This window comes from Colossoma macropomum, unplaced genomic scaffold (genome assembly GCF_904425465.1).
Source record: "Colossoma macropomum unplaced genomic scaffold, Colossoma_macropomum, whole genome shotgun sequence".
Lineage (NCBI taxonomy): Eukaryota > Metazoa > Chordata > Actinopteri > Characiformes > Serrasalmidae > Colossoma > Colossoma macropomum.
Window position 1 is genome coordinate 8,553,080 of NW_023494808.1, and position 27,160 is coordinate 8,580,239.

At 39.4% G+C, this 27,160-nt stretch overlaps 2 pseudogenes; both read right to left on the reverse strand.

The window, feature by feature from the left end:
* Positions 1-296: 296 nt before the first annotated feature.
* Positions 297-27,160, reverse strand: LOC118797960 (annotated as a pseudogene).
* On the reverse strand, positions 10,078-17,972 carry LOC118797815 (annotated as a pseudogene).

Below are 27,160 nucleotides of genomic sequence, written 5' to 3' on the forward strand. Positions count from 1 at the left end.
TGAACCTCCTCATCAGTCTCAGAAGCTGTCACTGCAGAGCTCTCAGCATTCCTGGGGTTTCTGACTGTCTGTAGTACAACACAGGCATAATAAACATCATCCTGATTGGACGGATCTGGATCAGGTGCTGCATCACTGGTCGTGGATCTCATTGCCACATCACTGTAGTGATTTTTATGCAGTCAGAAATAATGACACATGACAAATCAGATCATCCCAGAGATTAATGTTATTAAATTACACAAATTCAGTTAAAGTTATTACACAAAAGAGCTTGTTCATGTCTTCTTTTATGGTTATTTGAAGCACACGTATGTACTAACCACCTTCTTTCTCATTTTCTTTCCACACTAAAACAGAGTTGAGTTCAGCTGAGGAGATTTTTTTTGGCTAAAATTTTAACCTTCTTAAACTTTTTAAAAATTTCATTTTTTTTGTCAAAATAGAAAATCACAAAAGGTAGGGAAATGATGAGAAACTGTGGTTTTGTATTGTGTTTGGTTGACTTGCCTGTCTCAGCTTTGATGCATTAGCTGAACCTCCTTGTTTCTTTTTACTGAAATGTAATATCAATGATAAAACAGTAAGTGACAGTAAGAAAGAATGATCTGCATTAATGTTCATTTTTCCAGTTGGTGACAAAAGATTCATACATACCTCAAATACAAAACAGCAATGATGACAAATAAACAGCCACATCCAGCAGCAACCCCAAGAACAGCAAACAGATTAACTGAACTCGTAACCCCTGTGTGCAGAGAAATGTTAATATCAGTTCAAAACTGCACTTATTTTTTCAATGTTTTTCTTTTTTTAAGAATGGTTTACCTTTTACAGTGACAGTCACAGTCACTGCAGCTGATTTCTGAGATCCGTGTTCATTCTGAGCCACACAGTAGTAGGATCCACTCTGTAGAGCCCTGTAACTGTGTCCAGATCCTACAGGTGAGCTTCCACCTTCTTTAAACCAGGTGTAGTTCTGCACAGGTGGGTTTGCATCACTGCTGCAGGTCAGATTCACTGAACTGCCCTCCACTATTTCACCAGAGGGACTGATGGACACGGAGACACTCTTTGGCCCATCTAGAGGTAGAAAGACACATTACACTTAATAAGGATGCTTTTCTCTTTGAATAAACAAACCTATAGCCCTGCAGAAGAACATCATACCCTTCAAGAGCTCAGCTGTGTGAACTGAACAGGATCTCCAGAACTGAGATTAGAAACCACAGTTTAACTGTTAAAGGCTGTGTATGCTGCCTGTATCAGTATATCATCATAACCCTAGAGATTTCTGTACGTACTTCATTTACTCATTAATTTATTATTTCATAGAGAGAACAGTGATGCTGCAAAAGGTGGGGGTTCAAAGCAGTTCAGCATGAACCCTCAGCTTTGTTTGATTTCTCAGACTGAATGAATGAATCTGTACTTACATCTGACATTCAGAGTGACCTCAGGAGAGTTCAGACCCAGTACAGCACAGCGATACCTGCCAGCATCCTCCCTGCTGACTGGCTGCAGGTGGAGTTGGTCAGTACTGGAGGATAAACGATGTCCATTTCTGTACCAGGTGAATGTTGGTCTGACTGTCAGACTGCAGGTGGTTCTACATGTGAGAGTGACTTTATCTCCCTCTATCACTCTCTCAGGAACCTCCACCTGGAGATCTGAGAACCAGAGAAAATACACTCTATTTAGCTGTGGAGACTCACACTAGCTGAGTGAATGTGTTGCTGCTGTCTTGAATGTTTGTACACAGAATTTGCATTGCAGCAATATTTAAAGGTTAATGCTACTTGAAGCTCAAATTTAACCTTAATAAACAAATGTGTTTTTTAAATTTCTGTTCTATTAATAGGTTGATAAATTGATAATTGAAATAACAGATAAATAATAACTCAGTTGTGTTTCTTCTAGTTGATCAATTGAATAGCCATGCTTAGGGTTAGTGCAGGATAGTAAATATTAGCCCTTCACAAGACCATCATCAATTTGGACAGTTAATTGCAGCACAAGCCTCCTCAGAAATGTAATGCTGATACTACAGTTAATGAACTACTGCTAATGCAGCACTGTTAAACACCTCAGTGTGCTGACCAACTCTGACTAATGTACTACAGTTAAGAGCTCAGTTAACTCCTATTTCACAAAGATTAGACTCATATTTGCCCTGTAGGAGTTCATTTATCTCTGATAATCTGATGCAGCTGAATCCTGAACACCAGTGAATGAAGTACAGTGTCTTATTTCTGCTGATGGATCTTACCTGTGACTGAAAGATCAACTCCACCTGCACCTTGATACTTTCCTCCAGGTTGGTCTGTTATAAATGTGAAGTAGTATTTACTTTGATCCTTTTCTCTCACAGTCTTAAATCTGAGAGTGCAGTCATTGTGTTCATCTCCGAGGTACAGAACTCTGCCTCTGTACTCTGGATCATCTGACAGATCAGGCGGTTCTGAACCAGATGTAACCAGCTCTTTAGTCCAGAAGGCTTTTTGGACCGAGTGACCACTTGGAGGTGTGTAAGTACACTCCATGGTCACTGCAGACCCCTTCAGAGCACAGAACGATTTAGAGTTGTAATTCACAGCCCACCCATCCTGAGCAACAACTCCTGCAACACAAAATACAGAAATGTGTAAATTATTACTGTTTGGGTCTCAGTCAGTAAAAATGCTGCATAAAGTCTCCACTTCAGCTCATTTCTAAGACTGTTCATTTCAGCTGAGTTTGAATGATCAGCTGCAATAATCTGAGCTCATTTGGAGATAAAAGCACAAAGTGAGAAGCTCCACAGGTCTTACAGTAGTTTAGCACAACTGACCACAATATCATATATATATATATATATGAATAAACTCATAACTGTACAGAGTTCAGTGAGAAGTAACAGCTCTGACTCACCAGAGATGAAGAGCAGAAACAGCAGAGAAACAGTCAGAGACATTCTGAGTGAGATCAGCAGTTCAGCCTGTATGATCACAATCTTTAACAAGATAATGTTAATTACTGTGTTATTCATGAATATTCAAGGGTTATCAATGTGTCTTTATTGTAGTGGTTGAAATCTTCCCTGTGAAATGGGATCCTCAAATAAAAAGAGCATTACTTCATTAACAGCTACTAGTGCTGCTCTGTAGGCGATCCTGCCAGTCTTCAGTGATAGCAGAGGAGGGTAAAGTTCAGCTCCTCACTGCTGGGCTTTAATTACATTTAGGGCATCATATGCCTTCAAAGAGGTGGGATACAATAATTATTTATTATCGCCTACCCCTAATTCTTCAGTGATATGAAGCTGAAGTCAGATATTCACCAGCTTCTTGTTCGAATTTTCTCATTCCACCTTAAATGATGCAGGAGTTATGATGTCTGAGGCGCCAGAACATAACTGCTGCACCATTTTAGGTAGAACAGGAAAATTAGCTAGCAAGCTACTGACACGTCAGCATACTATTAGCGATTTTCTGCTGGTTGTGAAGAAAAAGATCAAAATACAATGATACAACATTGAACCAGGGTTGGGATAGCTACTGAAAAATTAGTAGCTAGCTACTTTTTAGCTTCTTTCCCAAAATTTGTTGCTAGTTACAATTTAGCTACTTTTCCAGAAAAAGTAGTGCACTACTTTTTAGCTACTTTTTTCTCCACGTGACACACCAAACAAGCCCAGCTGACAGTGTGAACAAGACACTGTATTTAATCATGTGCCAGAAAGAAACTACTACACTACTAGAACTGAAAATCTTCAAATATACAAACATCTCACCAAAAAGTGAGTGTAATAGTCCTCTTTTGCTGTAAAATTGTTATAACACACAGTTCTAACACAGTTTTCACGATAAATGGTTTTAAACGCTGGAGTTAATGTAGAACTTCTAATTCACCCTTTAACGCTGAAGAGAGGTGCGCAGACTGCTGGTCACCATAGCAACACAGATAATAAAAATCTTGCCTAGAGAAAGATTTACAACAAACATCAATGATTTGGAGACAAACAGACTTGTCGGCGTTTATAATCACTCCAGCTGGTTTCCTGATATGTTTTGAGAAACTGACAAACATAAGTCGCGAGGCTGCAGTTTCTCATTCTCCTGCTTCTCGTTTGAATTTTCCCGTTCCACCTTACACCTTAAGTGTGACCGTTTGCTCGAACTGCCTGCAGCTCAGTCAGGATTACACAATCACTGCCAGCCCAGTTAATGGCCACGTTCTGTGGTTCATTTTGCGCGGTTTGACTGAAGCCTGTGGCGAAATTGTAGCAAAAATTATTGGTATGGCTACACAAACATTTTTGGAGGCGATACAGCTATGAGCTACATTTAATAAAACTGTAGTGGCTACAGCTATTAGCTACAGAAATTTTGTAGTTAGCTACAAAAAGCAGCACGCTATTTAGCTACTCCCCCATCTCTACATTTAACTAACAGAGAAAATACTCACATTTGAGGGTTTCTTTGGTCTCTTGTGCAGCCACCTTGTTTTTTTTACACCCTGTTTGGAGTGTGCCTTTGAAAAAACTCTATTTGGAGGGTCATGTAGCCCTGACACTTCACCCTACCCCTTTATCTCAACAAGAATCGCGATACTCTACCCCTAGACATGAACGCATAAAATGGAGGGATAGGGGCTAAGTGGTAGGGGCGAAGGGGAAATGGGAGTGGGCCTTGCTGTCCATGAGCAGTGTTGTGCATGAACGCGTTAAATGAACACATTCATATTTTTGGTGAACGCTGAACTGAATAAATCAGTTTACAAATAATGAATGTGAGTGCGAGTGGTTTTTCGGCACACCGCATGACACTTCCCTAAACACAGCCAAGCACGCCTGGTGCTGGCCTGCAGAAGTCGGTTTGTTTGAACATTTGAAACAGTTTTATGAGCACACAAGTGTGGATTCAGGTACAGGAAATGTTGAACAGTGCATCGAATGAAAGTATTACTGACTTAAAAATAAAAGCTATTTATGTTTGTTGAAGCTAAATTCTTTACGTTTCTAAAGTTTAAGAGCTGCACTCTTTCTCTGGACACACAAACCAGGAAGGTAGACAGTCAAACCTAGAATGACTTACTCACTGTTAACTAGATGTTTACATTTAATTATTTTCTTTTCAGATAAGGAATATTTGGCTGAACATTGCACTGAATATTGCACTGACGCATTGACTAAGGCCACAGGCTCAAACACCTGAAATACACAGGGGAAATGAGCTTATGAAAGGAAGATATTTAGGTTTAGTACATTTAAATGTTGTGTGTTTTTTGGGTTTTAAGATAAAATCAGACTGAAAGACTGACTAACTTGTTAGTTACCGATTGTTTACTTTTACTTGTATTCTTTTATATTGTTTGAGTCAGTATCTTTGTTTACATTAAAGTTTTTGTCTGGTGTTGTCACAGTAACGCCAATACAGGTTATTCTGGAGGGTTTTTTTTTCCAGTTTTGTGGTTTTTAACTGCTGCGTAAGTTAATATTGTCTAAATAAAATTTTCATACAGTATACTTTTTCATCGTCAGCATAATATGACACATTGTTTAAGTGTTTAAGTGTTAAGTGTCATTTTCATTAGTATGAATTTAACTAGTTCATTTTCAGTGTAAACTGGCACAACACTGTCCATTAGAGGCTTGTAATGTAGTGAGTCTCATGTTTTACAGGCCTCATTTTGGTGCTACATTGCTGATATTATATACACACTTCATTATTAGAGTGTCTCAGTAAATATGTTGTAGCAGAATCACCAAAAGACCAATAGTCAAACTACACTTGTTAACCTAAACACAATACAAATATCAGTATCAGTTCACTTCTCTGTCCATTAACTATGAATTAATGACTCTTTACTGATTCCAAAAGCACTAAGAGTGTTTCCTACCTTCATTAAGCGACGGTCATCTCCTGAACTGGAAGAACGAATGCAGAGAAAAGGAGGAGCTTTCACAGTTTAAACTGATAAACTGAATGTGGTTAAAGTGTTGCTGACTTTCTCAAATTCACTGAGAATTATTCTTCCTGTTTTTTGTCTTCTTGTTTCCTTATTCAAGTACACAAGACACACTTATTCTCATTAAAACCTGTATTAAAATTGTATATGATAAAAAAAAAAAACAGTAGGACTGCTGTGTAACTGAGGAAAATTAATGAGTGAGCTGTGAGATGATGAACACTTTTCCATGTAATTAGCCACTTTTCACTTTCTTCCTTGTTGTATGTAGACAGTGAGAGTGACTTCAACTGACCCGCAGTTTTATTTTGTCACACTAGAACTTCCTTAATATCTGAACACTCAGAGCACATCATGTGACCTTAGTGGGGACCTAATCTAGGAGCCTGTGTGGTGATGTCAGACTTGGTTTATATCTACTGTTGTACTGCTATCTAGAGGAATGTAGCTGTAATTACATGCACACTGTACTATAAGGCTCATCACTGACTGACTGATATCTGGAGCTCTGCATCAGCTCACATTATACTTAATTTATCTGTCTCTTCTGAGGAACTAGAGAAATAACAGATACTGTTGCCATTTCAGTAAGAAATATATTTCACTAGGTGACTTTTGCAGATATGGGTGAGGTGTATGTAGAGAAGTGGGGAAATAACAAATATTGTCCTAAACTAGGTTGCAGGAAAATAACAAGATAGAAATGTATGAACTAATTTACAAGAGACTTTACTGTAGAAGACAAACTTAAAATCAATGAACCACACAGCTTCACCAACAGACTAACAAAGAACAATAAAACAACAACTACAGAACGTTACAAGTATGTTAGTAGTAATATTAATTAGAAAATTCTGTAATTAGTGCTACTGAGTTGTATGTTAATTGTAGATAAATGCAGTGAATGTGTGATGTTTGTGAAGTGAAGATATAATGACCCACGAATGACCTGAGATCACAAGCAGAAAAACCACTGTCATGTACCGTCTCTGGGGCCCCTATGATGGCTGAGAGAGCTGGCAGGAAGGCGAGGCCCACACTATGAGCGAGGATGAACCCCGACGAGGACGGCGGGGAGAGGACAGCAGCGAGAGAGTGGGGCACAGTGCCTCTGGGCCTGCAGTGAGGCCACTTTAATTTGCGTCACGTTCGTTTGGGGTGGAGGAGCTGCGGAGCGGGCGTGGTGACAATGAGGCGGAGCAACAAGCTCTCGTTCCTTCTCCGCTCTTTTTAAAAGGCACTCACGCTGCCTGAGCACCTTTTAAAAAGAGCAGAGAGGGAACAGAGAGAGTCGTGTAGACAGTGTTGGTGGCTACAACTGACCAGCATCTCCATTTTCTCACACTACAACTTAATTTGTCTCTGATCACTCATGCCACAACCCTTCTCAGCTAAAATAGCACATACAGCATTGTGAGTTTGAGTTTAACTGATGATGTTGATGATCACTGAAAGCTGCATCTTCCTCCATTCTGATCATCAGCATCAGTGACTGAGGAAGATGAAGATGAAGATGAAGTGGACTTTTCCTTCCAGAGTCCAGCATTAATGTTGATAATAAACTCTTTCACTTGTGAAGGACTTTTAGTCGGTCACTCTTCACTGATTGGTCAGCTCACTCGTGCTATTTGCTCTTCTTACAGCAAATGTAAGAAGTGCTGCTCATCTCCTCTCAGAGCTGCTTCAGGATCAGATTCCTCCCTGTTTTATATCTCAGTCTCAGAATCAGATCCTAGCACAGCAGTGCTGCTCTGACAGGCAGGCCTGGATCATCCAATGGGTTTTATGGTCATCTGCCCAGGGGCCTGAGCCACTATTTTTACTATGCTATTTTTGCTATGTTATTTAGAATATTTATTTATAATGTAAGCCATTATAAAATATATGTCCCAATCCACAGCTACACAGCTCTGTCAGTAAACCAGCTGTTCTTTGGGAGGCCTGTGGTTTTCTTCTTATTTTGACCTGATGTGCACTTGACATTTCTGGCGTAGTCATCTTGCAGGCCTCGTAATGCGATACTACATTTGAACACCAGCTTGCTGTTAGGACACAGTGTAATTCTGTGTTACGGCCATTTTTTTTTTCTTTTACTCTAATATCTGCTTAGTAACAATTACACTATCCTGCATTGTCTTGCTCAAGCTTTCAGGTTTTTAGCAGTGAGCTAGCTTTCCTGAGAAAGCATCTTAATATGAAGCTCCAGGTGTTCAGAACATTTGCCTCATGGTCTGTAAAAGAAAGACATGAAACTTCAACAGTGTAGAAGATGCTCATTTCAAAAGCCAGATATAAAATGTCAACTACCCAAGTTAAAAAGTTAATCTGTCTTTGTTGCCATGATCTGCATCATCAGAGGTAAGATATATATGAAAAAAGAACTCCATGCCTGTCTTGGCAGTATGAGTTAGCTGGACTGCTTTTTGTCTTCACTGGGGTTATTGTTTTGCTTGTCAAGAATGGATGCATGATTTATTGGAAAGTGTTGCATTGTTTGTTGGGTTTATGTTAACCTGTGTTCTTATTAATGTGTAAATAATCTTGCTACTGTTTAGTCTTGATTGGAAAAAAAAAATTAGATGAGCTTATAGTGGTGATGTGCCAACTCTGTGGTTAGTACACTGCCAATGTGGTGTCGCATAGACCTTCTTTAACTTGCTGTCAGATCATAAAAAATCACTGACCACTCAAAAAAGGTAGCTAGGTAGTGGTCCTCCAAACAATTGTGCTTAGGGGTGGATAACCTAATGATCTGGGCCTGCTGACAGGCCTTGTGACGATCAGAGCAGCACTGCACAAACACACTCATTAGCTGTAGTGATTAATAGAGCTTAGCTTTAGCTTTAGCAGATGGAAATATGGAGCTGATTCACAGTGGACTGAACACAATGAGATTCTGACCAATATTTAAAGTAGAAATACTACATGAGCAGTATTTGTAAAGAGTGATGTTCAGTTCAGCGCTGATGATGTCATTTCCTGTGCATCTTCAGTACAGAATTAGTCTCCTTCAGGTTTAGAATCAGGAAGAAGCAGTGAGTCAAACAGGCCTCAGCACAGCTCCCACTTTATCAAGCAGAAATCAGACACATCAGTTCAGAATGTTGGTGTAAATGTTTAACAGATGAATATGAAGCTCTTAAACCTTTAATATTCATATACTTGTAGGTTTCCAAGACTCAGATTAAACCAAATCCTAGACTAAAAGAATTTCTAATAGATATTCACCATTAGTACTGCAACTTAGTCTGAGACTAGGTTTGATCCACTTTGAGAAACCAGCCTTTAATGACATTAAATATATTTTGCTCTTTGCCAAAAACTAACAAACTCTTAATGATGATGTCAGAGTTGATATATCTTCTGTTGGTTTGTACTGCCATCTAGAGGAATTTAGTTATAATTACATGCACACTGTACTATGAGGCCCACCATTGACTGACTGATATCTGGAGCTCTGTATCAGCTCACCTGACACTTCATCCATCTTTCTCTTCTGCTCACTCATATTCATTTATTTATATTACAATACTGTTGTTGTTTCATTAATAAACATATTAAATATTTCACTAGGCAATTTTTACAGTCCTGGTTAAGGTGTACATGGAGCTTATGTAGACCAGCTAAAGATAGTTTGGAGGGAAATGACAAGACAGACATCTATGAGCTCATTCAGAAGAGCTTTTACTGTAAAATTTCAAACTTACAATGAAAGAAAACAAAGGCATAACACATACTAGAAAAGATGCATTGTTATTGTCATTTGACTAAACAAGGTTCTTTGCAGAAATGCCACAGAAGCTCCAATTCTGGTTCCTGAAAGAACCTTTCAGTGGATATATAGAGCAGTGGTCCTCAAACTGGTCCTCAGGGTCCCCCAGATAAGCACGATTCTAACTCAGAGCAAACATATGGGGACCATCTGAGATAATGTTTAAAGAACCTTCATATAATGTAAAGGTTATAGACATATTAAAGGTTTTTCCTTCAATTGTACTTTCAAGATAAGAAACTGTAGGAAGGCTTATTTGAAGGAGTTTAACAGCCTATAATAATATTCATTAGTAAAAGATTAAAATCTCCTTAAAATGATAATAAAATAAGTGATACTGATCAGTAAGCAATCTCCAAAAAAGCCTTTTATAATAATGTGAGAAGAATTAAGAAGCACTGACAGCACTTGCTATAAGTTTTCCTGGATACAGAGCTCTGACTAAGCTTCATAAGGCGGATGTGTTCAGTCTGAGTGGTTCCCATGGTGATATTCAGTCAGTGTTGTTGTTTACAGTCTGAAATAAATAAACACAGGAAACTAAAACCAACCAGTATCTGAGTACAGATCATCAGAAGGACTGGAATGAACAGTCTGTGTGAGGGAAAGAGAGAATGAAGCAGAGGAGGAGAAATGAAGAAATGTGGACTTTGTAGGAATTCTTTATAAATCTGAACGTCTGACTGAACTGTGACATGGATTCAAGAGCTGTGTTTGTATTGTCCTTAGCATTAGGGTTAACAGGCTTCAGCACACATATAGGCATTCTTCACACACACAGACATGTAGTCACACAGGGTGTCCTGGCCCTTCAAGAGCTCTCCGACAGATTGAGTCGTGGACGTGCATCAGCCACATGCTTAAAAATTATGGTTCTTCAAGGGTACTTTAGTAAAGAAAATCTACCTAGAACCATGAACACTCAAAAAACCCTTTGTATGATTAACAGGTTCTTTGGAACATGAAACGTTCTTCAGATTGATGGACACTGTGCTGTAGATGGTTCTATATAGAGCCTTTTTGAAAAGGGTTCTATTTTGCATCAAAAACGGTTCTTCTACTGTTGTGATGTCAAGCTTGTTGCGATAGGAGTAGGCAGGGCCTCCACGACATATTCGCCAGCAGGGAGGGGAGGGGAAAGGAGGTGAGCTCCGAGCCCTCGTGGAGCGGGGATGGGAGGTGAAATAAGGCGAGCTCAGAGCGCTCTTGGAGCGGGGATGGGAGGTGAAATAAGGCGAGCTCCGAGCGCTCTTGGAGTGGGGATGGGAGGTGAAATAAGGCGAGCTCCGAGCGCTCTTGAATGTCTTACCAGATTTAGCCCAAAAAACAACGTCCATATGATGTCTGAAATTTTTTTTTACTAATTTTCTGAATAAAATCACAGAGGAAAATAAAGTTGAATATATAATGGGAAACATTATTTGAATGATTATTATGATTAAAAGGAGGAAATGTGACTCCTAACAATCACCTGGAAGACCTTGTAGACACCAAAACTGTCCCCCATCAGATAAATAGCACTTAAAGCTTTCATCTTTGAGACAGAGGAGAAAATCAAGCTGCTTCAGATCTGAAAACATCCACAGACATTTCTGTTCCTCATTCAACTGTGAGAAAACAACTCAATACCATGAGTCTGAAAGGATGAGTAGCTGCCAAGAAGTCTCAATGAGAAAAGCAAATAGACAAAAAAAGAACATTTACAAATGAAACAAAGAAGCTCCTGGTCTGACCATTGTTCAGACCTCAACATCACTGAATGTGTTTGGGATGATTTGGATACTGAGAAGCAGAAAATACAACCAGCTGAACTTTAGAGGTGTGAAAAAATAGCCCTGCAGATTTCTTAGAAAAACATTTTTTTCTCGTCGATGCAAAATAAGTAGCATCTACTTTATGGGCGTGTTGATAGGAAAATAACTTAAGGGTGGTCTCGGACTTCTGCTCAGCACTGCAATGGTTTCAGTACTCTGAATCTTTGCTACATGAAGGAGGATGGAAAGAAGTGATGGAATTGTATGAAAATTACACACATGATACAAATACTGTTTCTTACCACGTCAAGAACAAAATTATTAAAATTCATTATCAGAATACCTTTTGAAATGACAGGCACTTCAGCTGATTTTATAGATCCATGTTCATTCTGAGCCAAACAGTAGTACCATCCACTGCTTTTGGAGTCAAAGATGAAGCTGTAACTGTGTCCAGATCCTACAGGTGAGCTTCCACCTTCTTTAAACCAGGTGTATTTCTGCACAGGTGGGTTTGCATCACTGCTGCAGGTTAAAGCCACTGAACTGCCCTCCAGTGTTTCACCAGAGAAAGTGATGGACACAGAGATGCTCTTTGGAGGATCTAAAAATAAGAATATGACTCTAATCAAGGCATCATATATTTAAAAATGGGAACTGCTACAAAATGTAGAATGTAGAAACATAGAATGAACAATTAGAACAAGTAAACTGAATTTACTCACACAGAACATTCAGAGTTAGAGCTTCAGAGAGTTTCTCTCCATGTTCATTACTGGATCTGCACTTGTATTCTCCACTGTCCACAGAGCTGATCTTGTTCAGTGTGTAAGTCTCTCCTTTTGCTACTAATGATGTTCCTTTAAACCAGTTATATTCCACAGGTGGGTTTGCATCACTGCTGCAGGTCAGAGTCACTGAACTGCCCTCCACTATTTCACCAGAGGGACTGAGGGACACTGAGACACTCTTTGGGCCATCTAGAGGAAGAAAGACACATTACATTTTTATGGAGGTGCTTTTGTGTTTGAAGTGATTATTTCATATGTATTTGCTTATTTCCATTATTAACTTCTATGAACAGTGTATCAAGATCACTGTTGTTGCAGCGTTAGGAATATTTTTTCACAAAATTACTCAGAATTACTGTTATCAAAAAGTTTTCTTGATTCTTTGAGGATGAAGAAATTCATCATGCCTCAATACCGAATATTTAAATTTCACAAGAAAGTATATGGAATTGTTTTTAATTTTACTGTATGAGACACAGTTAGATAATGCTCTGTACTTTAGTGTAAATCAAACTATGAGGAATGAATAAATTAATGATTAGAAAAAATAATAAAAAAAAGTCCTATGATCATTCAAGATACAGCTTACTGTTGTTTTTCATCTTGGCCTAAATTGCGTTTAGAATTTTAAGATTATTTTCGTCCTGGGAGCTATTATTATTTTTTATTATTATTATCATCATCTTTATTATTATTTTTTAAGCATCTAAAACTGCTTAATCAAGCTAGCATCGCAATAGCAGCTGAGAAAGCAGAACATGCCAGAATATCCTCCTCCCCCCACAGCTTCCTCCAGCTCATTTTGGGGGGCCCTGAGCCACTCCCAGACCAACTTGGAGATATAATCCTTCCAGCAGATCCTAGGACGACCTCAGGGTCTTGTCCCAGTAGGCCATGCCTGGTAATCAGATGCCCGAACCACCTCTACTGAGTCCTCTCAATATGGAGGAGCATTGGCTCTTCTGTGAGCTTCTTCCAGATGACCTAAGATGTAGCCCAACCAGTAAACAGACAGCTTTGACTTAAGGATCAGCTCCCTCTGCCGTCCTTTCTGGGCTAGGACCATGGCCTCAGACTTGAAGGTGATGATCTATATACTAATTGCTTCACATTCAGCTGCATACCACCCCAATGAGTGCTGGAGGCATCCATGCGATGAAGCCAAAAGGACAACATGATCCGCAAACAGAGACGCCACCCTCCGGCCCCCACACATAATGCCCTCCTGACTTTGGCTACACCTTGACACCCTGCCCATAAATATCACAAACAGGAGTGGAGACAAGGCAGAACCTTGGCAAAGTCCAACACTCACACTGAACAACTTGAATTTATGCTGAATATATGGACACAACTCTCACTCCGGGAATACAGAGACCAAATGGCCCTGGCACCCCGTACTCCTGTAGAACCTCCCACAGGTTATCTTAGGGAACACAGTCAGAAGCCTTCTTTAAGTCCAAAAAACACTTGCAGAATGGGTTGGCAAAATCTGATACCCCTTAATGCATGAGGGTGAAAAGCTGGTCCAATTTTCCATGGCCGGGACAGAATCCGCATTGTTCCTCCTCAATCAAGTTTTACTATTGGTCAGAGTCTCCTTTCCAGCACCTTGGCATAAACTTTCCCAGGAAGGCTGCGGAGTGTGATACCCCAGTAACTGGCACACACTTTCTTGTCACCTTTTTTAAAAATAGGGACCACCACCCCGGTCTGCCAGTCCAAAGATACTGTTCCTGAGGTCCATGCCACACTGAAGAGACATGTCAGCCATGACAGCCTCACAATATCCAGAGCCTAAAGATTTTCTGGACGTATCTCATCCACCCAAGGTGCCTTGCCACTGAGGGGCTTGCCAACTGCCTCAGTGACCTCCACCAGGAAAATGGAGTCTGACATGCCAGAAGCCTCTGGCCCTGACTCCCATGACGAAGGCATGTCTCTTGGGTTTAAGGAGTTCCTTAAAGTGTTCCTTCCACAGGCCAACAATATCCTCATTTGAAGTCAGAGTTTCTCCACCCCTGCTGAGTACAGTTTGAACAAAGCCATTCCAACTGCCCCTGAGTCACCAGACAGTTGTCCAGAACTTCCTTGAAACCAAACAAAAGTCTTCTGTCATGGTCTTGCCAAACTCCTACTATGCTTTGGGTTTTGCGTCAGCCACCATGGCCACTGCTGCCATTTTTGTCTGTCAGAACTTATCAGCTGAGTTGGGAGTCCTCCGGGCCATCCAGTCCCTAAAAGCATTGTTCTTCAGTTTGACGGCCTCCTTTCCACCTAGGGTTCTTGGGCTGCTGCCTGTCAAGCTGTTGGCCACAGCTATGCCTGCCAGCTTCCACAACAGAGGTTTTGAACAGGGTCCATTCGGACTGTCCCCTACCTCCTCCGAAACATGAGAAAAGTTCTTCCGGAGGTGGGGGAAATCATTCAAAACACTGGCCTCTGCCAGTCGTTCCCAGCACACCCTCACTATTCACTTGCATATATCAGGTCTGACCACCAGTCTTCCCTGCTATCTGTTCCAACTCGCCACCAGCTCGAGATCAGTTGACAGCTCAGCAGCTCTCTTTACCTGAGTGTCCAGAAGATATGGTCCCAAGTCAATCGAAATGACAATTGAAATGAAGGTCGTCACTGACCTTTGACCCAAGGTGCTCTGGTACCAAGTACCCTTATGAAGGTCCCTGTGTTTGAACTTGGTGTTCATGATTAGCAAAGAAGTCCAATAACAATTCACAAGTTTTGTTCGGGCAGGCCATTCATCCCAATCACACCCTCCAGGTTTACCAGTCATTGACAACATGAGCACCAAAGTCTCCTAACAGGACTATGGAGTTTCTAGGAGGGGCTCTGCCTAGAACCCCACATTTTTGCTCCAAGAAGGCCGAATACTCTGAACTGTTATTTGGTGCATAAGCACACACAACAGTCAAGACTTTTACTCCCTGCAACTTTAAGTCTCATTGAGGTGACCCTCTCATCCACTGGGACAAACTCCAATTGCACAGCAACCAGCCAGGGACTTGTGAGTATCCCCACACCACACGTTGGAACACTAAAGAGAAGAACACTAAAGAACATGATATATTATCATAACTTTACAAGAATTAACTGTGTAAACAAATGAAAATAAACAGAATAATAGTTTCGTGATTTAGTTAGTAGTTAGTAATGGATGGTATGGGCAAAAATGTATATCATTGTATAATTACAATTACTGATGATTTTAGTATGTATTACAATGTAGTGTATTTATGTATATGTTACTAATCAAAACCATTTTGGATGCTTAAGTAAACTTTTCCTTCCTCCAGAACTGCAACCGTGGATATTTATGTCCTGGTTTCAATCTTGGTTTCAGAATCTTTAAACCCCTATTAATTCCTCAAACTGTAGTTCAGACAAAATATTAAAGGATTGATCTCTGATTAATGTTTGAGTTCTTGTTAATAATGAATAACATGTTTAAGAAAAAAAAGGCAGAGACAGAAAGAGAGAGAGAGAGATGGAGAGAACAAGAGAGAGAGAGAGAGGCTGATGAAGACTGACAGGGCTGAAAGAGTGGGACTTATGGAGGTTAGTGATCAAAAGAAAGCTAGGAGGAGAAAAGGCTTAGTCCCCCCATAACTCTCTATTGATGAACCAGATTCAGTTCCAGTTACTGATGATATCTTTTTATCTATTTATGAACAAAGAAATGAATCTGTACTTACATCTGACATTCAGAGTGACCTCAGCAGAGTTCTGACCCAGTACAGCACAGCGATACCTGCCTGCATCCTCCCTGCTGACCGGCTGCAGGTGGAGTTGGTCAGTACTGGAGGATAAACAATGTCCATTTCTGTACCAGGTGAATGTTGGTCTGACTGTCAGACTGCAGGTGGTTTTACATGTGAGAGTGACGTTATCTCCCTCTATCACTCTCTCAGGAACCTCCACCTGGAGATCTGAGAACCAGAGAAAACAGACTCACACTGTGGAGACTCACACTAGCTGAATGAGTGTGTTAGTGTTTTAATGATCTACTGCTAATGCAGCGCTAATACAGTTATTTTAAACAGATTAGGCTCATATCTGCTCTGTCGAAGTGTATTCAACTCTGAGAATCTGATGCAGCTGAGAATGAATGGACTGAATTCTGGTTCTCCAGTTCTAAGCAGTGAGTTTCTCAAGTGTTCTATGAAGGATTGATGTCATTATAGAACTGCTTTGTGATCCTGAACACCAGTGAATGAAGTACAGTGTCTTATTTCTGCTTATGGATCTTACCTGTGACTGAAAGATCAACTCCACCTGCACCTTGATACTTTCCTCCAGGTTGGTCTGTTATAAATGTGAAGTAGTCTTAATTCTGAGAGTGCAGTCACTGTGTTTATCTCCGAGGTACAGAACTCTGCCTCTGTACTCTGGATCATCTAACAGATCAGAAGGTTCTGAACCAGATGTAACCAGCTCTTTAGTCCAGAAAGCTTTTCGGACTGAGTGACCACTTGGAGGTGTGTAAGTGCACTCCATGGTTAATGCAGACCCCTTCAGAGCACAGAGAGATTTAGAGTTGTAATTCACAGCCCACCCATCCTGAGCAACAACTCCTGCAACACAAAATACAGAAATGTGTAAATTATTACTGTTTGGGTCTCAGTCAGTAAAAATGCTGCATAAAGTCTCCACTTCAGCTCATTTCTAAGACTGTTCATTTCAGCTGAGTTTGAATGATCAGCTGTAATAATCTGAGCTCATTTGGAGATAAAAGCACAAACTGAGAAGCTCCACAGGTCTTACAGTAGTTTAGTACAACTGACCACAACATCATATATAAAATGACCTCATAACTGTACAGTTCAGTGAGAAGTAACAGCTCTGACTCACCAGAGATGAAGAGCAGAAACAGCAGAGAAACAGTCAGAGACATTCTGAGTGAGATCAGCAGTTCAGCCTGTATGATCACAATATTTAACAAGATAATGTTAATTTACTGAGTTATTCATGCAAATTAAAGGGTCATCAATATGTCTGTATCTGTAAAGCACTTTCATAGTGCAGATAAAGCTCAGTCAGCAGAAAGAAAGCAGGCAGAGTTCATACATGCACTTAGTTCACTGTCCATTAGAGGCTTGTAATGTAGTGTATATTGGTGCTGCATTGCTGATATTATATACACACTTCATTATTAGAGTGTCTCAGTAAATATTCTGTATCAGAATCACCAAAAGACAAACAGTCAAACTACACTTGTTAACCTAAACACAACACAAATATCAGTATCAGTTCACTTCTCTGTCCATTAACTATGAATTAATGACTCTTTACTGATTCCAAAAGCACTAAGAGTGTTTCCTACCTTCATTAAGCGACGGTCATCTCCTGAACTGGAAGAACAAATGCAGAGAAAAGGAGGAGCTTTCACAGTTTAAACTGATGAACTGAATGTGGTTAAAGTGTTGCTGACTTTCTCAAATTCACTGACAATTATTCTTCCTGTTTTCACTGAATCAGTTCTTCATCCCAAGACACACTTACTCCCATTAAAAAATTATAAAAAATCTATATCATAAAAACACTAGAAGAACTGCTCCATAATCAAGTAACATTAATAATTGAGCAGTTAGATGAACATTTTTCCATGTAATCAGTCACTTTTCACTTTCTGTCTTGTTGTATGTAGACAGTGTGAGTGACTCCAACTGACCAGCAGCTTCTTTTCCTCACATCTAGAACTTCCTTAATATCTGAAACTCTCGTCTGTGGTGATGATGTCAGAGTTGGTTTGTCTTCTAATGTTGGTCTGTACTGCCATCTAGAGGAATGTAGCTGCAATTACATGCACACTGTAAGGCCCATCACTGACTGACTGATATCTGGAGCTCTGTATCAGCTCACCTGACACTTCATCCATCTTTCTCTTCTGCCCACTCATATTTCAGTTATTCATTCACAATACTGTAGCTTTTTCATTAATAAACGTATATTATTGGATTTCATCTTCTTGGAGCAAATATTAGCAACACTGGATCCTGCAGTCAATATATACGACACAGATTGGCACTCAGGAGAACAAGGATGAAGGAGCTTGAAAGGTTCATCAGATGAAATGATGTGTCTCTACAAACAATGATCAGAAATGTCCAGGCTGTGGTCTTTTTTGTGGCTCTTAATGAACGTGAATACAAAAAATAGGACAGGAAAAATATTAATGCCTAAACTGAACACAGAAGCAGAAAAGCTGTCTGGTCTGGATTAAACAGTGTAGAAGACCACATAACCAATTAAACCCACCGAATATCATACAGAACATGTACATCTGCTTCAAAGCCTACTAGGCTAATTAGTCTGGCTAATGAAGACTTTGGATTTACTAGACTATAACGGTTTAAATGTATCACAGAAGTACAAAAATGAGACGGTCTATCACTGTTTGTCAGATAGACTATCTAACACTGGAGGTATTTGATATGACTCTGGAAGCATAAACACTATTTTTTCTCCATATAAAGCCTAATGTCATATATTTATCTAGTGTATACCTGCTCTTTAATGTCCATGTCATCTTCATCACTTATTGTGATCTCTGTGCTTTAATTTGAATTTTAGTATATTTGGCACTATTAGGCTGATGAGAGATCATTGTGTTATGTACAGTTGCAAAAGTTAATGCACAGTTTTTTCATATTTGATTAACTTATAAAGTAGAAAAAATAGTAATTGTGGCGTGTGCAAAAGGTTGGACACCCTGTTAACATCCCCTTTAGCAGATATCACTGCTTGCAAATACTTATTCTTGTTTTTTCTTTCTTTTCATCCTTCTTGATTTAGGAATTTTCATTTAAATATATATATACATACATATATATATATATATATATATATACAACTCCAATTCCAAAAACACTGGGACGCTGCATAAAATGTAAATAAATATAAATAAAAACAGAATATGATGATTGCAAATCCCATAGACCCATATTTTATTCACAATAGAACACAGAACACATATCAGATGAAAGTGAGACATTTTACCATTTCATAAAAAAAAAAACATTAACTCATTTAGAACTTCAGAAAGTTTAGACAGGGGCAACAAAAGGCTGGAAAAGTAAGTGGTACTAATAAAAAAATAGCTGGAGGAGTAATTTGCAACTAACTCACATGACTGAGCAGAAAGAAAGAAAGATGAACGTTGTGTCCCATGGGTCGTAACGTTGGTCCCGCACAGAACTGCAATGCTGTTCATTTCATGCTGCTGTAGATCACTGAGGCATCATGATGTGTGGAAACTGCAGTCCTGCAACAACAGAGTAAACAGGGTGGGATCCCCTGAAAACTATAATTCAAATAAATTTCTAATTTTAAGCTGCTGTATGTTACATTAGACAAAATAACGATCTGATACAGTTTGATGAGCTGATGGTTTCTCTCACTTGTTTGTAGCACCAGTGCAAATAAATCTGACACTGGCATACTGAACATCGTCTCCTTCAGTCTTCCTCATTGCTTTCCGATGCTGGTGCTGGACGCTGGCACCAGGTGTTTCCAAGTTGCTGCAGAGATTAGCCTGAAGTGAAAAAGACATATTACAGTTGACAAATCAGCAAATCTTTTCACAGAGTAAGATAACTTTCATAAACAATAACAATTTTTGAAGAAACTCATAGTTAGAACAAAATTACAAAATCAAATTTAGTACATAGTTTCCAGTGTGGCTATGTGTGACACATGTATCTCCAGATCTGAGCATTATTACTAATTTTATTAGTGCAGGTTTTTTTCTTTTAGCAAAGCGACCATATTTATACGATGAACCAACAATAATTCCAGTGAAAACAGTGCAAAGCTCAGTCAGCTTTTTAAAGTGGAAAAATCCCCTTTTAAAAAGATTTAGAGTAGTTACATGGGGTGTCTACTTTGATTTATTGGCAATCTAATATGATTCAGTTCAGCGCTGATACGATTTGATGCAGAAACATTACATTTCTATTGCCTCGTGCAAAAAGGGCCCATACTTTATTTCATGAACTGTGCCTTGTTAAGGTCTTATACTGTAAAATATGGCTTTCACATAAAATTTTATTGTAAAATGCCACTTCCTTACGCTATGTAGCCTGTGTTTTCCTCTTTCTGTTATGTGTTGTGTTCATTTCATTTTAAATTTTGGCAGGATATTTGCGCAGATGTTTGGAAAAAGAAATGGCAAAAGAGGTTTGCATTTATATTTTATTGTTTTCATTTTAATTTCTTTTTTGGCTGGATTTGCCTCCCATATTACTCCCGTTTAGAAACTGCACGGACTGCCTGTATCTTTTAGGGTAAATGTTAAAGCTCTTTCACTAGTTTTGTATGAATTACACTGACCTGTGTGTCTGTCCTTTTGAAAGGCAATTTTAGTCAGTGGCCTAATTGCATTTCACTCAGCCAGCCGCTTTTGTTTTCGTTTGCCCCACCACTTTTGGAGGTGTGGTGCCACCCCGGATGGATAAAGAAGAGAGCCTCAGCCTCACCTAAACAAACCAGCCTCAGTATTCATTCATAAACAGCTCTGTAAGCATTAGATTTTATTCATAAAGATTCTATTTCAGGCAGCTTCTTGAACTGTTTTTAATGGTCATTTGTTAGAGAGAGTAGAGAGTAACAGAGATTAGATTAATTTTTTCCATGACATAATCAGTAAAGTAATCCAATTACATTTTTAGAATAGTAATGAGTCATTTGTAATAGGTTACCTTTTGATTCACTACCAGCTCTGTCGGTTATTATTTAGATTGCAAGGGGACTTGACTGTTAACATGAATCTTACTAGTTAAACATTCTTTTGCAATATAAACTATGTTGCTCTATGTACTTTTATACACTTCTGTTTTACACTGTTGTCATTATATTTGCTCTGGGTTGTCCTCAGCACACACATGTGGGATGACCATATGGGTTTTTAGCCTGTTTCCTGTTTGATTCACACTGGATGTAGGGTGGTACATCTTTGTGACTGTACTGTTAGGTCAATGTTCTGATTTTCATTACACTTGTAGAAGTTATATAAATTTATGTCAACAAAACAAATATTTCTCACATCATTACAGAGTGAACTAATCTGAAACAACAAAATTACTATTACACTATTACAGCTACTATTACAAAACACAAGTACAATACATTAAAAAAGAATTTGTAGATCACGAGTATCATGTTATAACAAAAAAAGGAAATGCAAAATGAACTGCAGATGAAAAAATGAAAGCGTATAGTAACTAGCAAAAACTCAAGGAATGCTGGGAAGTATTTCCTCCAGTGCTTCACACAGTGAGTCAAAAGCAAAACTGACAAAACAGCGCAGACTAAATTACAAAAGTGTTTTGGGTGACTTGCCAGTGTCATGCATGCAGCTGTGCCTCCTCGTCTCTTTCTCCTGGGGAAAAATGAATCAATCGATTAATTATTTAAACAATAGCATAAAATAATGGATTGGTGAATTGAATTGGTTTTTCACTGGTGACATTACAGGGAACATGCATATAAAATGTATGCATGTTGACAGAACACATTTATGGCATTTGGCAGACACTCTTATCCAGAGTGACCTACAGTCTGATCATTTTTTACACAGGTAGGTGAAGGTAGTGTTAGGAGCCCTGCCAAAGGACTCTTATAGGTATAGTGTAGGGTGATTACCCCGGTGGAGGATTAAGCAGTGGTGTTACCCACTACACTATACCAACCACAGCATGTTACAACAGCATGTTAATGTGCAATGAAATACTCTGCAATGTTAATTTTGAAAGCATGTTTTCCAGTTTGGTAATGAAACAGGATGCCTCTGCTTACCTCACATAAAAAACAGCAACGCAAACAAATAAAAATAGAGCTAACGCTCCAAAAACGCCATACAAAACTGGATTCCCAGCCCCTGTGAGCAAAGAAATGTTAAAGTCAGTTTTTACAAAATGTTGCTCAGCAACATTTATAAATTTTTCCATATAACTAATACCTTTTTCAGTGACAGTCACTGCAGCTGATTTCTGAGATCCGTGTTCATTCTGAGCCACACAGTAGTAGGATCCACTCTGTAGAGCCCTGTAACTGTGTCCAGATCCTACAGGTGAGCTTCCACCTTCTTTAAACCAGGTGTAGTTCTGCACAGGTGGGTTTGCATCACTGCTGCAGGTCAGAGTCACTGAACTGCCCTCTGCTGTTTCACTGATGGACACCAGGACTTTCTTTGGAGCATCTAGTAAAAAGAATGGCAGAAGAACATCTTTAACTACAGAGATGATGTCAGATTAGTTTTTAAATTTCTAATCAACATGAGTGACAACAAAGAAGAACAAGACTTACATAAAACTGTTAATGACTTGTACTCTGAGTGTCGAGAACCTTGAGTGTTGGTTGCCATGCACTGATATTCCCCCACTATCTGCAGAGCTGATGTTTGAGATGCTGTAGATCTGACTTGTTGATTTCTGCAGAGTTTCTTTATCCAGTCTTCTTAAACCAGGTGTATTTCTGCACAGGTGGGTTTGCATCACTGCTGCAGGTCAGAGTCACTGAACTGCCCTCCACTATTTCACCAGAGGGACTGATGGACACTGAGACGCTCTTTGGAGGATCTAGAAAAACATAAAACATCCGAAATTCAAAAATATTTGAGTTATTGTTAAGTGATTGAGTGGTGTTTAGGAATGTCAGCAAATTGTTAGTGCACATCAATATTACACTCACACAAAACATTCAGAGTTAGAGCTTCAGAGGGTTTCTCTATGTATCCATTACTGGATCTGCACTTGTATTCTCCACTGTCCACAGAGCTGATCTTGTTCATTGTGTAAGTCTCTCCTTTTGCTACTAATGATGTTCCTTTAAACCAGTTATATTCCACAGGTGGGTTTGCATCACTGCTGCAGGTCAGAGTCACTGAACTGCCCTCCACTATTTCACCAGAGGGACTGATGGACATTGAGACACTCTTTGGGCCATCTAGAGGTAGAATGACACATTATACTCTGACATAAATAATAGGTCAGAGATGTATAAAAGCTCTTACAGTAAAATCATTTTTGTCATTTATTTATTACATCAGGACTGAGATTAACTTGACTAGCATGAACCATCAGCTGAATGAATCTGTACTTACATCTGACATTCAGAGTGACCTCAGGAGAGTGAAGACCCAGTGCAGCACAGTGATACCTGCCTGCATCCTCCCTGCTGACCGGCTGCAGGTGGAGTTGGTCAGTACTGGAGGATAAAGGATGTCCATTTCTGGACCAGGTGAATGTTGGACTGTCAGACAGACTGAAGCTGGTTTTACATGTGAGAGTGACGTTATCTCCCTCTATCACTCTCTCAGGAACCTCCACCTGGAGATCTGAGAACAAGAAAGCAAGTCCTCAAATAAGCCAAAGAAAACTGTAATATGAACATCAGTGCATAGCTTTAAAATATTTACAGCACTTTTATAAAGCCAATAAACGTTTGATTTTACTTTGATTCATTTTAGATTTTAACACTAATTTCACTCAGAGTGTATAAACTTCTCAGAATCATCTCTGAGTTGTAGAGCTGATCCAGAATTAGATTCAGTTCCAGTTAATGATGAAATCTTTTTATCTATTTATGAATAAACAAATGAATCTGTACTTACATCTGACATTCAGAGTGACCTCAGGAGAGTTCAGACCCAGTACAGCACAGTGATACCTGCCTGCATCCTCCCTGCTGACCGACTGCAGGTGGAGTTGGTCAGTACTGGAGGATAAACGATGTCCATTTCTGTACCAGGTGAATGTTGGTCTGACTGTCAGACTGCAGGTGGTTTTACATGTGAGAGTGACTTTATCTCCCTCTATCACTCTCTCAGGAACCTCCACCTGGAGATCTGAGAACCAGAGAAAACTCACACTGTGGAGACTCACAGATGTTGTGACTTTTTCTGCACAAAAGTGTAATTAAATTAAAAATTAACACTGAAAATCCCTGCAGCTCAGATTAAGCAATTACACTTCATGTACAAATATTCATTTGACTTCTGTAAAAAACTGATATTTTTCCAGGGGCAGCGTTTATCAAAGCAGGAGGAGAACATGTTCTAAGCCTGTAAAACATCTCACCCAACGGTCTAACTTTACATTTCACTATTTAAGCTGCATATCATTTTGGGTGACGGGGGGAGCTGGAGCCTAACCCAACAGTCGTTGGGCAGAAGGCAGGAAACTCCTTGAACGGGTTGTCAGTCCATCACAGGGCAGACACACACAGTCACACTCACACCTAGGGGTAGTTTAGTATCTCCAACTGGCCTGACTACATGTCTTTGGACTGTGGAAGAAAATCAGAGTACCCACAGGAAACCCACACAGACACAGGGAGAACATGCAAATTCTACATGGACAGGACCCTGGTCGCCCGGCCGGGGAACCAAGCCCTGGCCCTTCTTGCTGTGAGTAAAATGTTTCTCTTGTGTTTAAAAGTACAAGTATGCATTTTATATGCAAGAATTCATTTTGAATTAATAGAATAATTTTTAATAATATGATTTACATTCTAAAAGATTTCTTCTTCTTCTTCTTCTTCTTCTTCTTCTTATTATTATTATTATCATTATTTTTGTTTTAGAATTGAAAATGTTAAATCCAAATTCATACTTGTAAAAATTCCACCCACTAAAATGAAATGAGAAAAGACATTAATTTAATTATTGGTACTGCCGGCTGAATTTCTACATGACGAATCATAATTCCTTCTAGTAAAAGTTTAATTTCATTTTTATTAGTAAAACAGGTTGATGTAAAAACATGATCCCAGCACAACCTACATGTGCCAGTGCTGAAAGAAAGACGAGGTCAGGCACTGTCTGTATCATCAAAGTCCATCTTTGTCTAATCTGCCTTTTATTTTACTTTTACTATTTTACATTTATTGTTATGTTAAATCAGTTTTCATCTGTCATCTTTCCACATGCTGTCTATATGAGAACCACAGCTGGCAATCATTCCATCAGTTATGCATAAATTTTTGACAGTAAGTGGGAGGTTGTGTGTCTCTTCAATCAGTTTACCTGTGATTACAATTTTACACCAATAGGGGGGTCTAAAAAGACATGGTTAGGAGTAGTTTTGCATGAATGTACATTCCCATCATTCAGATATTAATCATACTACAGTTATTGAACTACTGCTAATACAGCGCTGTGAAACACCTCAGTGTGCTGATCAACTCTGACTAATGTACAACAGTTAATGAACTACTGCTAATACAGCACTGTTAAACACCTCAGTGTGCTGATCAACTCTGACTAATGTACTACAGTTAATGAACTACTGCTAATACAGCGCTGTTAAACACCTCAGTGTGCTGACCAACTCTGACTAATGTACTGCAGTTAATGATCTACTGCTAATACAGCGCTGTTAAACACCTCAGTGTGCTGAGCAACTCTGACTAATGTACTACAGTTAATGAACTACTGCTAATACAGCGCTGTTAAACACCTCAGTGTGCTGACCAACTCTGACCAATGTACTGCAGTTAATGAACTACTGCTAATACAGCGCTGTTAAACACCTCAGTGTGCTGAGCAACTCTGACTAATGTACTGCAGTTAATGAACTACTGCTAATACAGCGCTGTTAAACACCTCAGTGTGCTGACCAACTCTGACTAATGTACTACAGTTAATGAACTACTGCTAATACAGCGCTGTTAAACACCTCAGTGTGCTGAGCAACTCTGACTAATGTACTGCAGTTAATGAACTACTGCTAATACAGCGCTGTTAAACACCTCAGTGTGCTGATCAACTCTGACTAATGTACTACAGTTAATGAACTACTGCTAATACAGCGCTGTTAAACACCTCAGTGTGCTGAGCAACTCTGACTAATGTACCACAGTTAATGATCTACTGCTAATACAGCGCTGTTAAACACCTCAGTGTGCTGATCAACTCTGACTAATGTACTACAGTTAACAGCTCAGTTAACCTCTGTTTTACACAGATTAGGCTCATATCTGCTCTGTCAAAGTTCATTTAACTCTGAGAATCTGATGCAGCTGAGAATGAATGTAAAACACTTCTGGACTGAATTCTTGTTCTCCAGTTCTAAGCAGTGTGTTTCTCAGGTGTTCTATGAAGGATTGATATGATTATATAACAGAGCTGCTTTGTGAATCCTGAACACCAGTGAATGAAGTACAGTGTCTTATTTCTGCTGATGGATCTTACCTGTGACTGAAAGATCAACTCCACCTGCACCTTCAAACTTTCCTCCAGGTTGGTTTGTTATAAATCTGAAGTAGTATTTACTTTGATCCTTTTCTCTCAGATTCTTCAGTTTGAGAGTGCAGTCACGTTTTTTATCTCTGAGGTACAGAACTCTGCCTATGTACTCTGGATCATTTAACAGATCAGGAGGTTCTTTGTTTTTGACAGGCCACTGTTTGGTCCAGAAAGCTTTTTGGACTGTGAGACCACTTGAATATGTGTAAGTGCATTCCATGGTCACTGTAGACCCCTTTAGAGCACAGATAGATTTAGAGTTGTAATTCACAGCCCACCCATCCTGAGCAACAACTCCTGCAACACAAAATACAGAAATGTGTGAATTATTACTGTTTGGGTCTCAGTCAGTAAAAATGCTGCATAAAGTCTCCACTTCAGCTCATTTCTAAGACTGTTCATTTCAGCTGAGTTTGAATGATCAGCTGCAAAAAAAGCACAATGTGACAAATCCACAGTCGGTCTTGTAGTAAGGTGGAGTGTGTGAGTGTGTGGCGGGGTGGGGCAGCACAAGTGACCAGAACATTATATATAAAAATAAACTCATAACTGTACAGAGTTCAGTGAGAAGTAACAGCTCTGACTCACCTGAGATGAAGAGCAGGAACAGCAGAGAAACAGTCAGAGACAT